The sequence below is a fragment of the Silurus aristotelis genome (assembly GCF_946808225.1).
Source record: "Silurus aristotelis genome assembly, chromosome: 3".
Taxonomy (NCBI): domain Eukaryota; kingdom Metazoa; phylum Chordata; class Actinopteri; order Siluriformes; family Siluridae; genus Silurus; species Silurus aristotelis.
In genome coordinates this window covers 31,773,724-31,792,573 of record NC_139576.1, presented here as the reverse complement: position 1 = coordinate 31,792,573, position 18,850 = coordinate 31,773,724, and the positions used below count along the sequence as shown (strand labels likewise).

Below are 18,850 nucleotides of genomic sequence, written 5' to 3'. Positions count from 1 at the left end.
GAGAATCATCCTGAGTAAGTACATATTTTATATTTTCTTATTATATTTAGTTTGAATCATTATTGCATTGTATGACGTATGCAAACAACTTTACCAATGACACAATTAGTGATGTTCGTGTGTGTGTTTCATAAACAGATGTGATCAAGCACCTGCTCCAAAAAGGGCAAAGGCAGCACACACAGTCCACCATGTCATGGAAGGATTAGACAGATAACGACACAGTTCCACAGACTCTGCGATTCCTGCCCGCACGTGAAACCTGGACCTTAACTGAGGTCTTCTGACTCTCATTCTCCATTTAGTCTATTTAAAATATTTTTCCCGGTATACTTTGTGCCACAACACAAATGCTCAAGCTGCCAAGTCAATAGCCAAGGGACGCAAATACAAATGGAGAGATGTAACCGTGAGTGAGATGTATCGCTACATTGGGCTTTTATTTTACATGGCAATGGTGAAGTTGCCCTCCATCATAGACTACTGGCAACAGAGCAGTATTTTCACAGTTCCCTTTCCAGCAACAATTATGTGAAGGGACAGATACAGGACAATTTCATGGAATGTACACATGAGTCACCCAGATGCAGACAAAGAAAATGACAGAAAGAGGGGCACATCTGAACATGATTGTCTGTATAGAGTGAAACTGCTTATGGACACAATCCGTAAGACCTGCAAAGCAATTTATCATCCTAGGAGACATTTAGCCGTGGATGAGAGGATGGTAGCATGCAAAGCTAACACTGGGAGGACACAGTACATGAAAAGCCAAGCCAACTAAGTGGGGGTTCAAGTTGTTTGTTCTTGCCGATTCCTCAAATGGATACACTATTATTATTTAATGCATAGTATTGTAGTATCTACAGGCTAGGATTTGCAGAACCCTACTGTAGTGTATTGTGTTATTGTTTTTGTTGCACTCTTTATTTTTTATACATACTGTACTGTATTGTTTTATTGTTACACAATTCCCTTTTTAATGCTGTCCTTGCTAATGTGTATTTTTAATAAACACAAAGGAAACACATTCCTTGTTGTAGTACTGTACTTCTCACTGTGATCCTGGCTCAGTGATCCACAGCTCATTATGTAATCGACAGCTCATTATGCGACACATTGTCTACGAAGCTGTCAGTCACAGCATGTCGACGCCTCTTCACATATGGCCTTTTAAAGTAGAAAGTGTCTTTTACATTTTATTTCAAAGTATTGTTTAAGGTGAATGAGCAGGCAGGATGATTTTCACATGATTAAAAATAAAAAACCCTACATTACAAGCTCTGTTCTCAAAAAGTCTTGGGGAAACATGTTTACTATCGGGTTTTGTGGCCTTATTTCAGTGAGTTTTTTCTTTTTGCTTTTTTTTAAAAACCATGCATAAACCTTATTTAGTCAAAAATACAAACACACACATATAAGTTGTTTACATATTATGGTAGCCCAGTTTGTGCTGAATACAGTGTAATAAGTCTTTTGTCAATTATATATTTTAAAAGCAACTAAAAAGAACCAAATGTAAGAGCATGTCAAAATCTCTCAAGGGGCCAAAAACACCCTCAGACTCCAGAGGGTTAACTGTAGGTCACAGCTGAGCTGAAAGAGGAAGAGCTTCTTTAAACTGACAGTGAAGTACGACTGGATGAAAGAATCTGTAAAACCCCACAACGATGTACTCGAGAAAGTCATGACTTTTATAAAACTGCTCGAATTTTTATTATAAGATTCAACAAAAAAGTCCATAAATTTACTCATTTTCTGCTCAATGACTTTGTTTTAGGACCTGATTTAAGAGAGACACGAACACAACGACCTTCAGATAAAGTACCAAGAGCTGATGGAAAACGCAACAAACCATGAGAAGACACTGAAGTTAAGTTCTTCTATAAGTGTGTGTGTGTGTGTGTGTGTGTGTGTGTGTGTGTGTGTGGATCCAGTAGAATGGGAGGAATACAAACAAAGACTGAATTTTTGTTGTAGTTGTTGTAAAGTCTAATGATGGTGAGGGTATAAATATAATTGACTAATAGCGACATCTAGTTCAAAGAATCTGAAATCTTATCAAGTGTGCCAGATCACAAACATCATTTATTTCCAATTCCTTCACATTAATTTTTTAAAACTGTTTCATTTTTAGGTGTTTATAGTGGAGACCATGCCCACATCCAGTTATTATTACAGATACAAATGTGAATATTTGGACATTAAATAGATCATATAAAAAACAATTTTGTCATTTCAGAAGTGGGATTTAAACCCACATGTATATTAGGAGACCAGAATCCTCCTTAAACCATGGAGAAGGTCTGAATCTTTTTAACTAAAAGGTCTTAAAAAATTTGTACAGCAGATGCTGAATGGTCCAGATGCCTCAATGAGAGAGTCGCTGCACCTCAACAAGCAGCACAAGACAGAATACAGGGACAACCGGTGTCTCTGACTGTCTTTTAAATTGAGTGTGTGTTTGTGTGTGTGTAAGAGTATCTCAGGCAGTTGCAACAAATCGGACAGCATTATCAGGGTTGATTATTGCTGTTCTCTTTAGCCTACAGATATGGAAACTGCTCTGAGGCAGTTTCTGCAGCAGAACCAGAAGGAGAGGAGATGCAGAGAAGCGATAACATCAAGGTAGATACATTCCTCTACATGTAGATGTCCACACATAAAGCTTCTCTGTTCATCTGCATTCTGTTACACAGAAACGAGTCATGATTGAGATCCAACTGCAAGATGAAGGACAGGAGACTGAAGGACACAAAGAACCATCAGAAATGGATGAACAATTTCACTGACAATGAAGCTATAAGAACAGATAAACTATATAATACTTTAATATATTGGTGTTTTATATGTTGATCTCTGGTGGTCTAGTGGCTAGGATGCGGCGCTCTCACCGCTGTGGTCCGGGTTCAATCCCTGGTCAGGGAACCAACCCCAGCCACTCTTAGTGCCGGTCTCAAGCCCGGATAAATGGGTAGGGTTGCGTTAGGAAGGGCATCCAGTGTAAAAGCATGTGCCAAATCAAACATGCGCATGATCCGCTGTGGCGATTATAATTGATTGTAAATGTAGAAGATGCCCCTCCACCTCAAATTTTTGCCTGCTGCTTTTTGGAAAATCTTTTCTTTTTCTTGTATGCATATATTTTCATTCATCCAACCGCATCCCTGGGCGGGTTTAAACCACCAACCTTTTGGTTAACAGACGAAAGTCCTGACCGATTGCACCAAAAGCTGGGGAACAGTAGTCTGTTAAGGGGTGGGAACAAGGAAAAAGAAGAGGAAATGGAAAAGGAGAAAAAACAAATTAGAAAAATAAAAGAAAAAAGAAAGAAAAGGGAAAATAAAACCAACCTTCCACATTTCTTATAGTTTTGGCAGACTGATGTTCATGTTTAACTAAAAATCGGCTTTTTATTTACAGTATAGAGAGTAAAGGAGAGCGAGAACTTTACCTCTCAACAAGCTGTGAGCAAAATGAGTGAACTTTTCGCTGAGTGATTATCAGCCAATGTTTTGTTTACTACAGTTGCTACAAAAAACGTCCAGCATGAGCGCATTGTGTATGTGAACTGACCAGTCAATGCAGGGTTTGCTTAAAGCAATAGCCAATCATCAGAGGTGCCAAAAGTACACACATCCTTCACTTAAGTAGAAGTACAGGTACTCATGTTTTAAAAAACGTTTGTAAAGGTTAAAGTACTGACTACACTTTTTTACTCAAGTTAAAGTAAAGAAGTTTGGGCTCTGACATTTGGTATTAAGTAAAAAGTAGCCGTTACCACTACATGTTTTAGTGTCACGCAGGCATATAGGCATTCAGATCTAAAATCAGATAAGACTTACATAGATAGATAAGAAACACACAAATAGAAGGATAGAGAAGACAAACAAGTAGACAGAAATTTGTAAAAAATAGTTTTATCAGCCACTGAGAGGATAAGAAACACATGCTTGTATGTCAGGATGGCCGAGCGGTCTAAGGCGCCAGACTCAAGGTTCTGTACCTTCCAGGAAACTGAGTGTTCTGGTCTCCACATGGAGGCATGGGTTCAAATCCCACTTCTGACAGTGACTTTATTTTCATTAGAAATCAAAACAATAATAAAATAATTATTCTCCTTTGTCTTCCAAACACAGACATAAGCCCTATTCAGACGGGACTAGTTTTCCATCTATATAAAATACCTTTGGTTGGGTTAAGTGCAAAGACCACATAGAATAACTGAAACGACGTTACCGCGAATGTGTGAAGCATAATAAGAAGACTGGGTCGGATCCACAACGCTGCACATTCTTCGAGGAACTGGACTCTGTTCTTGGTTAGTTGCCACTTTTAAGAGTATTAATTTTGTATTGAAATGTATTTAACAGTGTATAAAGCATGTATGGCTATGTTCATAAGCATACATATCAAATGAAATAATAGACATAAACAATACAATGCAGTGAACAAGCTACCGTTAGAGACACAATCAAGTACTGTAATTAAACCAGTACTGTCGATGTTGAGTAGATATTTCTGTTTCTTTAGCTTGTCGTCCAGTGACTAACCCAGGTGATGGACATATGGATGCATCAAGTTCAGAGGAAGGTGATATCACTGGTAAGTTTGGGAATTTTTCTCTGTACAAAATGTCAGTGTTGCTATTTATTTAATATCTTGAAGCTCTCGAATTTTCAAAATTATAAGATTTGTTACAGGTACCAGTTCACACTCATCTGGTATAGCAGAGCCATTAGGAGACAAAGCAGCTACATTTACAGCGACTGAAGATGACAGTAGTCAAAGTTTAGAGCAGACCACCAATACTGGCCAAACTTCCATCATTACAAGTAAGTTTGAAATTAATATTAAGCAAGATTAAACATGACTTTAAAGAAACAATAAAGAAATGGAACAGTTTTAAATGGTATTTATAGTAAATTTTTAAATTATATTGAAATGTAAAAATGCATAGGTGTTAAAGTATTCTGTATTTGAATAGTTGGTAAACACCGTAGTGAAAAGGTTTTAAATACTTTACAGAAACAAATTAACCAGTTAAAAATGTAAACTCTTTCTAAAAAGTCAAGTAATTCATAATTATTCACATCTTGAAGTCTCCACAATAACAATATTGACAATGTTCATTATTATGATATCTTGTATTATCATATAACAGCACATCTTTTTGTCTTATGATACAATACAATTTTGTGATTTTTCTCATCAGGAAGTAAACGCAAAGGAAAAAAACCCAAATTATGGAAGCCATGTAGAGAGGGATAAACATGTTAATACAACATGACATTGATACAACAGCAGCAGAGCTTGAACAGCATCTTGACAAGGAGCACATGGCCTAGAAGAGACAGCTCCAGCAGGCCAGGTTGGATCTGGACAAAGCACGTCTTGAATTTGAGATAAAACGTCAGGGAGCTGAAGACAGGCGTGCTCGAGAGACCCAGCAATTCATGGTTCAAATTCTGCAGTGCTTAGACCTGCAATGCCACAGTATGGCCCCTCGACTTCGTTTGCACAATATCAACATCCTGCTCAGCACTATTATTCATCTGATCCATTTGCTTTTTCACCTGGCGAAGCCTTGCACTAAAATCCGTCAACATCAGTTTTCCAAGATTAACGCTCACTGTCTGACCAAAGAAATGACCACTAGTTCTCTGAGCATTGTTTTTTGCAAACATTATTGTGCAGTTGCACAGTTTATACTAATTAAAAAAAACTGTTCTAGGAACAGTAATGTTGTGAAACTGTAGGAAGTTATGTTTTTGCACTAAGCAACGTTTACATATTTGCACTTTAATGCCTAATGGTTACTTAAATATGTTAAAATCCAGTTTACTCCAGGGGTAGGATTCTTATCTTGAGGGTGAGAAGTTCCGGGTTCAAATCCTGGATGAGCTCAACTTTTGCCCTCAATAACATTTGTTGGGGTGAACAAGAGGTATCAGACAGCTGTATCGCTGATAACTTGGTCCTCGCTTGGTGCTTGTTACCTCATAGCACCAAAGACATTGAATCCTGCGAAACTGACGACCTTTAAAATACTCTGGATTTATAGTGAACAGTCTGTAAATAAATTACAAAGTAACAAAAAGAATCTTGGACCTCTGGCTGTTTGGATCTCATCTTCCCTTCACCTACATGTGCAGGGTGTAGTGTCAATCCAGTGGTAAATCAATACCAAGTGTTGGACTGAATAGTTTAGCTCTTCTCTGATCTTACATTTTAGGTAGCACCATGTAACGGTTTTAAAATGTTAGCATGGAGAAGAGAAGACGTGTTTGCAATGTACAGTGACATTTTATTACAAAAGTTTCAATGAAGTTTAAATCTCTAATGAACCTTTCTGTTTCTTGCAGTTACAGAGGGCGGCTTTGACTGGACACCTTAAAGTTTTCGGTTATTTTAGGGCAAGGCTTGTTGGTCTAGGGGTATGGTTCTCGCTTCGGGTGCAAGAGGTCCCGGGTTCAACTCCCGGACAAGCCCATGTTTTACAGAAAATAAACTTAGATCAGAACACTGTATTGGTGATAACTTGTTTATAGTTTGCTGCACGTTCCTATTTCCCAGAGTGCAGTTTTGGCTCGACACCATTAAGTAACCATTAAGACCTTTGCCATGCAACCAGTGCTCCCAGCTCATTGGTCTAGGGGTATGATTCTCGCTTTGGGTTCGAGAGGCCTCTGGTTTAAAATCCCGGACAAACTCAACTTCTGCCCTTAATAACCTTTGTTGGGGTGAACAAGAGCTATCAGACAACTGTATCGCAACAACTATATGATAACTTGGTTTTTACTTAGGGCTTGTTACCTCATAGCACCAAAGACGTTGAAATCCTGTGAGAGCGATTTCTTGTCTTTAATATACTGAGGCCATAATTGCCTGACGACCTTTAAATTACTCTGGTTTTATGCTGAACATTACTCTGGCTTTTTGGATTTCGCTTTCCCGTCACCAACATGTGCAGGGTGTCAGAAATCAGAAGTAATTATATATGGGTTTGACTTGGAAAAGTGCTACTGCAGTGTTAAAGAGCTGTGTTCTGGCAAAACAATCTGCAGGGAAATTGTCAGAAACAAAAGAACAAACTTAGTAGGCAGGATTTGAACATGGCGCAGGTAGACCCCAATGGATTTCGGGACCATTGAATTATCCCCTCATCCATGATTATAGAAGGTCTTCCATGACCTCTGCACATCCATCAATGAGTCAACTGGTGCTTGCTTGCATCAAGAGGAAACCAATGGCAATCACAATTTCCTTGTAGAGCTGTATTTTCATCTGTAGGAAAATTTTGTTGGTTGCTTTGATTATTTCAACTTGTCCAACCAATATGAAGGAAAAAAAGTATGATAATTCCACTCAATGCCCCACTCTGAGCTGGAAAGGGGACTGAGTTATGAAACAGGGAACTTTCAGCAGGTGATGGTTTCAATCCATCGACCTCTGGGTTATGGACACAGCACGTTTCCGCTGCACCACTCGGCTCACTGCAAGCAACCAAAGATCAAAGAGCAGCTTGGATCTACTCTTCTGGCTTCCAAATGGTGCTGGGAAATGCAGTGGTATCCACTCAGCCATGATCATAGAAGGTTTTCCATGACCTCTGCACATCCCCCAATGAGTCGAATGGTGCTTGCCTGCATCAAAGGGAAACCAATCTTTCTGTTTGCTGCACAAAGTAGGCAGGTCATTCGAATCCAGCATTTGTCCTTTTCGCCCATGTACTCATCAGATGCAGATATTAAGATGCAGATATTAAAGTAATAGGATTTTGAAATAGGTTTTACTTTTCTCCACTCTGAAGCGATATTCATCCATATCTGTGATCTCAATCGATGTCCACCTCTCTGCTAATCACATGCAAGCACTACATTCTTATCCTTATTCCTAATGAAAGGTGGCTCATATAAAATTATGTGACATTAAATGTATGAAAAGAAATTACTTTGGCCTTGAACTGTCCTTAGGCTGGCTGAAAATGTGCATACAGGAAGATCTTGAACACAAAATTCTGATACCTCGATGGCATTATGTGTTCAGATTGCCATAGAGGAATACTTGATTGCAATTTCCTTGTAGAGCTGTATTTTCACCTGTATGGAAATTTTGTTGGTTGATCTGATAATTTTAACTTGCAAAATAGTCCAACTAATCTTCTTCTTCTTCTTTCGGCTGCTCCCATTAGGGGTCGCCACAGCGGATCATCCGTCTCCATACCACCCTGTCCTCTATATCTGCCTCTTTCACACCAACTACCTGCATGTCTTCCCTCACCACATCCATGAACCTCCTCCTTGGCCTTCCTCTTTTTCTCCTACCTGGTGGCTCCATCTTCAGCATTTTTCTACCAATATAATTCATGTCCCTTCTCTGCACATGTCCAAACCATCTCAATCTCGCCTCCCTCACCTTGTCACCAAAACATCCTACATGCGCTGTCCCTCTAATAAACTCATTTCTAATCTTGTCCATCCTCGTCACTCCCAACGAAAACCTCAACATCTTCAGCTCTGCTACCTCCAGCTCCACCTCCTGTCTTTTACTCAATGCCACTGTCTCTAATCCATACAACATCGCAGGTCTCACCACAGTCCTATAAACTTTCCCTTTCATTCTTGCAGATACTCTTCTATCACAAATCACTCCTGTCACTCTTCTCCACCCACTCCACCCTGCCTGCACTCTTTTCTTCACTTCCCTAACACACTCTCCATTACTTTGCACTGTTGACCCCAGGTACCTGAACTCCTCCACCTTCTCCACCTCTTCTCCCTGCAACCGCATCACTCCACTGCCCTCCCTCTCATTCACACACATGTACTCTGTCTTACTCCTACTGACTTTCATTCCCCTTCTCTCCAGCGCATATCTCCACCTCTCCAGGCTCTTCTCAACCTGCTCTCTACTCTCACCACAAATCACAATATCATCTGCAAACATCATAGTCCAGGGAGACTCCTGTCTGACCTCGTCCGTTAACCTGTCCATCACCACTGCAAACAGGAAAGGGCTCAGGGCCGATCCTTGATGCAGTCCAACCTTCACCCTGAACCAGTCTGTCGTACCTACTGCACACTTTACTGCCGTCACACTGTCCTCATACATGTCCTGCACCACCCTCACATACTTCTCTGACACACCTGACTTCCTCATACAATACCACAACTCCTCTCTCGGCACCCTGTCGTACGCTTTCTCTAAATCCACAAATACACAATGCAGCTCCTTCTGTCCTTCTCTATACTTCTCCATCAACATCCTCAAAGCAAATAAGGCATCTGTGGTGCTCTTCCTCGGCATGAAACCATACTGTTGCTCACAAATGGTCACCTCTTCTCTCAGCCTGGCTTCCACTACTCTTTCCCATAACTTCATGGTGTGACTGATCAACTTTATTCCCCTGTAGTTACTGCAGGTCTGCACATCTCCCCTATGCTTAAAGATCGGTACCAGCACACTCCTTCTCCATTCCTCAGGCATCCTCTCCCCTTCCAGAATCCTGTTAAACAATCTGGTTAAAAACTCCACTGCCATCTCTCCTAAACATCTCCACGCTTCTACCGGTATGTCATCTGGTCCAACCGACTTTCCATTCTTCATCCTCTTAATCGCTGCTCTCACTTCCTCCTTACTAATCCTATCTACATCCTGCTTCACCAACTCCACATCCTCCAACCTTCTCTCTCTCTGATTTTCCTCATTCATCAGCTGCTCAAAATACTCCCTCCATCTTCTCAACACACTCTCCTCACTAGTCAACACATTTCCCTCTCCATCCTTTATTGCTCTAACTTGCAGTACATCCTTCCCAGCTCGGTCCCTCTGCTTGGCCAATCGGTATAAATCCTTTTCTCCTTCCTTAGTGTCCAACCTCTTATACAGTTCCTCATATGCCTTTTCCTTGGCTTTCGCCACATCCCTTTTAACCTGCTGCCGCATCTCCTTGTACTCCTGCCTACTTTTCTCATCACTCTGTCGATCCCACTTCTGTTTTGCCAACCTCTTTCCCCTAATGCTCTCCTGCACTTCCTCATTCCACTACCACGTCTCCTTGTCTTGCTTTCTATTTCCAGATGTCACACCAAGTACTTTTCTAGCTGCATCCCTCATCACTCCTGCAGTAGTTGCCCAATCATCCGGCACCTCTTCACCACCACCAAGCCCCTGTCTGACCTCTTGCCTGAACCTCACACTACACTCTTCCTCCTTCAGTTTCCACCATCTTATTCTTCTTTCAAACCTTACTTTCCTCCTCTTCTTCTTTGCCTCCAAAACCATCCTACAGACCACCATCCGATGCTGTCTAGCTACACTGACCCCCGCCAACACCTTACAGTCTCCAATCTCCTTCAGGTTGCATCTCCTACACAGAAGATAATCCACCTGTGTGCACCTTCGTCCACTCTTATACGTCACCCTATGATCCTCCTTCTTCCTAAAATACGTGTTCACCACTGCCATTTCCATCCTTTTAGCAAAATCTACCACCATCTGCCCTTCCACATTCCTCTCCTTCAAACCATACCTACCCATCACCTCCTTATCACCTCTGTTCCCTTCACCTACATGCCCATTAAAGTCTGCCCCAATCACCAATCGTTCTTTCCTAGGTACACCATCTACCACTTCATCTAATTCACTCCAGAATCTTTCCTTCTCCTCCATCTCACAGCCAACTTGTGGAGCATAGGCACTGATGACATTTATCATCATCCCTTCAACTTCCACCTTCACGATCATCACCCTATCAGAAACTCTCTTCACCTCCACTACACTCTTACTGTACTCTTCCTTCAGAATCACCCCTACACCATTTCTCTTCCCATCCACACCATGATAAAACAGTTTAAACCCACCTCCAATGTTCCTGGCCTTACTCCCTTTCCACTTAATCTCCTGAACACACAACACATCTACCTTTCTCCTCTCCATCATATCAGCTATCTCTCTCCCTTTACCCGTCATAGTACCAACATTTAAAGTACCAACCCGAACCTCTACTCTCCTACACTGCTCCTTTTCCTGCCGTCTCTGTAGACGCCTTCCTCCTCTCCTTCTCCTTCTTCGGCCAACAGTAGCCCAATTTTCACCGGTACCCTGTCGGCTAACGATACCTGTGGCGGTCGTTGTTAACCCGGGCCTCGACCGATCCGGTATGAAATTCTCATTTGTGATCCGCATATTTGATTTGGCACATGTTTTACGCTGGATGCCCTTCCTAACGCAACCCTCCCCATTTACCCGGGCTTGGGACCGGCACTAAGAGTACACTGGCTTGTGCCCCCCTAATGGCTGGGTTAAGTCCAACTAATATGAAGGAAAATGGTTGTAGTCGATTCCCCACTCTGAGCTGTAAATTGGACTGAGTTATGAAACACGTAACATTTAGCAGAGGATGGTTTCGATCCAACGACCTCTGGCTTCCAAACGGCGCTGGGAAACGCAGTGGGGTTCTTGTCAATATTAGATGAAGCTTCAATTGAATTTGGGTTACAATGTAAAGGATTCAGTCAGAGACCATGCTCAGCTATCATGATAACAAAACAAGTGTTCAAGCCAGTGATCTCAAATGAAACCTAGACTTTTGCCTTGGTGACCATGTGTAGGCCAAATGGTGAACATGCAAAATGTTATGTTTGCATTTTAATTATATACGGGTTTGACTTATAAAAGTGCTGCTGCAGTGTTAAAGAGCTGTGTTCTGGTGGAACAATGTGCAGGGAGTTTGTAAGAAACTAAGATTACAAACAGTGTAGGCAAGATTTTAACACAGCGCAGGGAGACCCCAACGGATTTTAGGTTCGTTGCCTTATCCACTCAGCCATGACTACACACGGTTCTGCCTGAAGTCTGCACATCCATCAATGAGCCAGAGACAGAGAGGAAAAAAAACAGTTAATACAGACAAGCAGGCAGATGGATGGATGGATGGATGGATGGATGGATAAACAGACAGACAGACAGACAGACAGACAGACAGACAGACAGACAGCATGGTAAATAGAAAAGACAAGCGGTCAGATAGGCATTCAGAAAAAAATATAAGACTGACAGACAGACTAATATTTAAAAGGTGAACTCAAAGTTCAATACCTTCAGGAAACTGAATGTTGGACGCTGGTTTGTGATGGTTGGATGCTGGTTTGTGATTATTGGGTGCTGGTTTGTGATGGTTGGACGCTGGATTGTGATGGTTGGACACTGGTTTGTGATGGTTGGACACTGGTTTGTGATGGTTGGACACTGGTTTGTGATGGTTGGACACTGGTTTGTGATGGTTGGATACTGGTTTGTGATAGTTGGATGCTGGTTTGTGATGATTGGGTGCTGGTTTGTAATGGTTGGATGCTGGTTTGTGAATGGAGGGAGGAGCCGAAAAAATCATAGGAAGAAAAAAAATGCATAAGAGTGCATGGAAACCCGGGGATATTTTATAAGGTTAATATTGAAGTTTCTGCTAGAGATGATGAATGCGGCGGTGCAGCTGTGGCTGCAGTGAAAAGAGACTTGTTGAATCGTGTTCACTGGATTTCCTGCTTTAGTTAACAGCATTCATTCACGCTGTATGAAATGTCTGTGATGCAGCGCTCTGTTATACTGCATATCTGTATAATTCTATAGCTGTGGCATCATAATGATGTTATTAAGAGGGATATTGGGACTGAAGACCTGCCACTGTATAAACTATTAGAGACAACAAGTAACACTGTGCAGATCTACTGTGTATTTTATTTATTTTATTTCAGTGGTTTTTAGTCACTTACTTTACAAAAACATGCTGTATGTTACCACTGAAATGTTGCAGTAGTTCTATGTTATGAATCTGGACTTTTTCAATGAAGAACAAAGCTAAGAGTAGAATAAACTAATAAAACAAATAATAATAATTATAATAATAAGAGGTAGAAAAAAAAAACAAAGAAAAAGAAGAACTGCATTAGTTAGAAACAGTTGAATTGTAACACACAGTTCACATTGACAATTGTCAGTCCCACACTGCCCTCTAGTGGCAATGTCAGTGCTTGATTTTTGCTTAATTCCGAGTAAATATTATTAATCATTTGTTTGTTTTATAATGTTTATGATGATCTCTCTCTCTCTCTCTCTCTCTCTCTCTCTCTCTCTCTCTCTCTCTCTCTCTCTCTCTCTCTCTCTCTCAGGATTCCCAGAAGGATAAATGAAATGGGAGATGCTCCCAGAATTAACAGAACTGATGTTGATGCCATCAGGCACAATAATATAATTGGACCTCCACAGAATCCAGACCGAAGTAAGTTTCTCTTCAATGTGGGAACGAGTGTGTGAATGAACATGTTAGAGATCAAACAGTAAATGAACTTGTAATCATGTATCATTTCATCATGCTGGAATTCATACATTTGAATTTTTTGTGTTAAATTTGTCTTTTCTTCATATTTGCAGTAAATGTTGTTCCTGTCAGGATCATTCAGAACAGACTTTAGAGTCCAGACACATGTACTGTAAGTATCTCCTCAAAGCAGATGCTGTTATAGAACCTCACTGTGAACGAGTGTGTTAGATCTCATTCAGCTAATGAACATGGGATTGTGTATCATTTTATCACATGTGAATTTGTACGTTTGATTTTTTTCGTGTGAAATGCTGCTTTTGTCTAAGTTACAGATGTTACATATTTGTTTCACATGAAAATACAGTGAGCTGATATGTGAATAATGCTGTGGCTGCGTTCTAAAGACTTGGTGCTTCGTGGTTCTGCTGTTAAAGTGTGTGACGTATTTCTTGTTGTTTTTCAGATTCTTTGAATGAGGTGTATGGTTTAACCACCTCCAGACCTTCACCATCGCCTAAAGATGAAATAACACAAACAATTATTTCTTACATTTTTTAATCAGATTTAAAACAATAACAACAAACATAAAAAAAAAGAAACCCTGTGTCTCTGTTTGTATTATTCCCCATTCTACTGGATCCACTGCATGGAGTTTACTGGGTGGCACCCGAAACTTCACATCCCAGGAGATGCAAAGGCTAAAACTCTCTCTTACTCACTCACATCAAGTGAGGATTCAGACCAGCTTTTCTATTTTCCCACCAATAAGAACAAACAACAGTTAGCTTTTTAACACCCAAACAGGGACATGAACCCTGGACCCTCAGATTGAAAGTCTGATGCTCTACCGACTGAGCTATTCAAGTTCTGCGCACAAGTCTGTTGTTGCGACACCTGGCCTCAATAAAATAATTGTCTCTGTGCTTGCTCAGAGAGGGCGAATCTCAGGAGTTTCTTGAAACTTTCTCCAATTGTTTAATGTGCCTTTCTTGTAAGAACCCACCATGAAGGTTATCCCCTATTTCATGTCCAACAGCAGTATTCAAGGAGCTCCTTTGCCAATCTTTGTCCATAGTCTAACATATAGCATCAGCTTTTTGAAAACAAACTTGACATTTCGTCACAGACCAAATGATTGACACTAAGTTTATTATTTCACTGTATAGTGTAACAGATTGTTTCCTGTACATATGAAAAATAACTCCTAAATCTTAATTACACCAACAATCAGGGACTTCAAAAGCAGAAAATGTCAGAGCCTGCTATGTGACCATCAGACTCAATTTGTCATTACAACCGTGACGAGAAACATGCAAAGCCAACTCTGTGCCATGAGGTGGGTTCATGCAGCGACTCTGACCTCGTGGCGCAACTGTAGCGTGGTTGTGTGTTCAAATCATGTTGAGGTCATGGTTGCTGGACTCTTGCTTTTTAACCTCTTTTAGCAGCTGCTCTATCTTTGATTGCCTAATGTGGAGACTGAATTTGTCCAAAGTGGAGTCTGTCTCATCAAATTAACATTAGTACATTATAACACTCCTATAACATGTTCCCAAGCTTTGTCAATTTGCTCTAGCTGACAAAAAAGATAACTCTACAAATAGTAACTAAGATGTATTCACAATTTAAGTTTCAGTGACATATCAAATAATATAAAAGTTAAAGTATGTTTGAACCAATGATATTTGCATGGGAGGATCATGGGAATATATTTTGGGTTAATAAAAACAATGACAAATTACATTGGAAACCTCTATAATCACACAGCACACAAAAAAATCACACAGCACACAAAAAAAATCACACAGCACACAAAATGGCGCAAATGTTCTTCTTCAGTTTAGTGCAGACAACAGACAAATATATATATATACACACTGGAAAAAAGCTGACCTAAAACTGTTCCTGATTGGGTAAGAAGACATATACAGTAACCAGAGATGTGTGAGCCCACACAAAGACTTTCCGTGTAATTTACATACTCATCGTAAAGATCCTACAGACACTAAACAGAGAACTAGTGTGAGGCCCATCTTCACACTAACAGTCTCATTGGCATGAACAATTATATACTGCTTGTCTTGATTCATCTGGCAGGCACTGGCAGATTACCAGTTCTTGATTACAAGAGGTTTCTCTTACAACCAAAGTGCACAGTCCAGTGGTACAGCAATTGTTCTACAATTTTTTTTTTATAAAAGTTTCTTATATAAAACAAATACAACATGCATGGGTCCTAAAGCAAACAATCAAGATCAATTGCTCCTTCAACTAAGGACAGTGGTGCCTAATGTTTGTTTGTTAGTTGCAGCGCTGCTTTGTTATTGCTGGAAGAGTAGGACCCTCAGAGCAATTGCTGTCAACAGTTGTGTGTTGCATGCTAATTTCAACAGAATTTTAGTGGCTTGTTGAGACTATGATCAGATATTAGATAGAACGTTTTCACTGCTATGGCATGGCTATTGTTTGTTGATATGTATCTTAACTATATTTGTATTTGATTATAGGACCTTAGCAAGTCTCAAATTAATGGTAGGACAGCATTAAGACAAAAATCTAATCTATGCTTCTGCCTTATTAGCTGTTAGCTCGAATGCATATTTCAATGCAATATTTTTTTCTAAATCTAAAATCAAAGAATTTCCATTCAACAGCTGGCTGAGTATTTGCCATGTGGTATCAAGGCGCTGTGGCTTAGTTGGTTAAAGTGCCTGTCTTGTAAACAGGAGATCCTGGGTTCAAATCCCAGCAGTGCCTGATGCAGTTGTCCTTTGCTGCTTCCACTTGAGTGCCTTCAAGTTTTTTTAATGGCTTGAGATTTAACATTGCAAGTGGATAAGATGGTTTCTCTGGGGCACTAAATGGTGAATTGCAGGCTTTGCTCTGACCCTTTTAAAAGCTTGATAGTATTTGTTAGCAATTAAAAAACTGTGCTTTTTAACAAACCACGAGCCGGCAATTAAGATAAACATTTAACAAGATAGTAAAATACAGCACTGTGCAACATAGGGCTCTTTGCAACGTATTTTTTAAAGGCTATAATCACACTCTTGATATCACCCAAATGAGGATGGGTTCCCCTTTTGAGTCTGGCTCCTCTCAAGGTTTCTTCCTCATACCATCTAAGGGAGATTTTCCTTGCCACAGTCACCATGGCTGCTCATCAGGGATAAATACACATCATTCACCTTAACTGTTAAATACTGTAAAGATGCTTTAAGACAATGTCCTTTGTGAAAAGTGCTATAGAAATAAACTTGACGACAATAACCTCCAGGTCCCCAATGGCTCTTTTAAGAGCCATCAACTTTTCCCATACAGACGTTTCCAGATGAGGCTGCACAACAGCTTTCACACAGCATGTCCCTTGGTTCTGCATTTAGGACACCATAAGATGTCTTTTCTTGCACAGAGTACGGGCTCTGACGTTTCCACATGCTTTCCAAGTCTTACCGATACATTAGCAATTTATGGTTTAGTCTCAATGTAGTAGGCATCCTTTATGGTGTTAACTTTGACCAACCAATGGCTCTGACAATAGTCGTCTTTGTTAGAACCCAAAAGATATTTGCATGGGAGGATCATGGGAATATCTTTTGGGTTCAAACAAAGACGACTATTGTCAAAAATGTCAGAGCCTGTACTTGGTTCAAACATACTTTGACTGTGACATTATTTGAGGTGTCACTGAAACTTGAATTGTGAATACATCTCAGTCACTATTTGCACATTGTTTTCCTCACCGTAGACGTAAGATGCAAGATTAGAAGACGTTTTTCACGCTCTGTATAATATAGGCGATATTGTCGGAAGTATCCAACAGAATCCACGATAATTTTCCTATGCCCAAAAAAAATAGATAAATGAAAAATGTATTTAAAAAAATAATAATAATTAAGTGAGAGAAACAAGAAAAGGAACTAAAGAAAAACTGACATTTTGAAAAGACTTTCAAATTTTTCAAAAGACTTCAATCTTGTTTTGGCTTTATAGGCTATTTTTTTCTCCTAACTTACAAAATTTGTGATCCAATTAGAGAGAGACTGGATTACTTTTTTTGTTTGAAGACTGCGATCCCCTAGGTGCCTGATGTTGCGTGTATTGTCTGTGTGTTAAGTGTTGTGTGTCTGTTCTTAGTTCTGTGTAAAGACGTTGGGTCATGACATTTCTCACTTACTGCCGGGAGAAAATCCCAAATATTGGATGTATAGGAATTGTGCCGGTTACTGCACTAATCCTTATTTAGATCATTTGGCATTATGGAGTAAAATTGTGTCACATCTAGATACTTTTTCCTAGAGATTTAGATGCTGCTAGAGGTTTCTGTTCTGCTCCAGGTTTAGTTAACCCGTTAGGCTTTTCATTGCAACAGGAAGTGGTACATTCCAGCCTCAGCACAAAACTCAAGGTGGAGGTCCTAGGAAAAGGGGGAAGTTCATCTATTAGGGAATAGATAGAGTTCCAATTTCATGTCCTGTAGCTCACCTTTTGCCCGTGGTGATACCAACCAATACAAATTTTATCATAGCTTTACAATAATTCCAAACTCGCCTTTAAACCTTTTAGGAAGAGATATGATGCACAAAATGGGAATGGATATTCTGTTTTTTGATACCAATGTCTCACTGTCTTTTCCTTCTGTCCTCATGCTCTCAACCGAACCACAGCCACATCCGGAAGATTTCTTCCAGGGTAGTACAGAGGTCCTGCCCGATAAACCAAATTCAGGTGAAGTTAACCCTAAATTATGGGCCTTTCACAAAGACGAGGCAGGTTTAATCCAGGTAAAACCGTATCATGCACTCATGAAAACACACCATCCGATTTTTGGTAAACAATATTCATTGTCGAAAGAGAAGAACGTTCTCAATTGACAATTTATTGTCACTAAGTGTTTTGATCGAGACACATTCACCTTATAACACAGCTAATAATCCTTTCTTGAAGGCGGATAAAAAATGTTGGAGGCTAACACAAGATTTACGTGAGATTAATAAAATAGTTATTCCGTTTGGCTCTTTTGGTGCCCAATGTAGCTACCATTGTTCTCTATACCAGCGACTCACAGATTTTTTTACTGTGATTGATCTTTGTTCTGCTTTTTTTTAGTGTTGGCCTCAGAGACGCAGCTGATTTTCACGTTTACCTATGGGGGACATCAATTCACCTGGACATATTTTCCTCAGGGCTTTGTTGACTCGCCAGCCGTATTTTCCACTGTAGTGCACAGAACTTTGGCTGATATACACCTTCCAGAATCAACCTCCATTCTTCAATACGCAGATGAGATCCTTGTCACAGGACTGACTGAGCAAGACTGCCACAAAGCGTCAGTGATTGTCTGCAACGTCCTGGCTCAGGCTGGATTTAAAGCTTCACACCAGAAACTACAGTGGGTGAAGAGAAAGGTCTCATATCTGGGCCATGTGATCTCAGAAGGCCAACGTAAGATATCGCAGGACCAACTACAGCTTGTAACTAGGTTTTCAAAACCTCAGACTGTGAAACAGATGCAGAGCTTCTTGGGAC

At 40.2% G+C, this 18,850-nt stretch overlaps 1 protein-coding gene and 2 long non-coding RNA genes across 3 annotated transcripts in view; 2 read left to right on the top strand and 1 right to left on the bottom strand.

Annotated features, from left to right (window-relative positions):
- LOC310724072 (uncharacterized protein) overlaps window positions 1–18,850 on the bottom strand; it is a 131,149-nt gene that overhangs the window by 61,384 nt on the left and 50,915 nt on the right. The gene's annotated exons all lie outside the window — the stretch shown is intronic.
- Window positions 6,649–12,068, top strand: LOC310724124. Its single transcript, XR_014532961.1, has 3 exons — window positions 6,649–7,925; window positions 8,089–8,151; window positions 11,312–12,068. It is a non-coding gene; the product is annotated as an uncharacterized lncRNA (long non-coding RNA).
- LOC310724096 lies at window positions 13,168–13,920 on the top strand. Its single transcript, XR_014532932.1, has 3 exons — window positions 13,168–13,279; window positions 13,432–13,490; window positions 13,785–13,920. It is a non-coding gene; the product is annotated as an uncharacterized lncRNA (long non-coding RNA).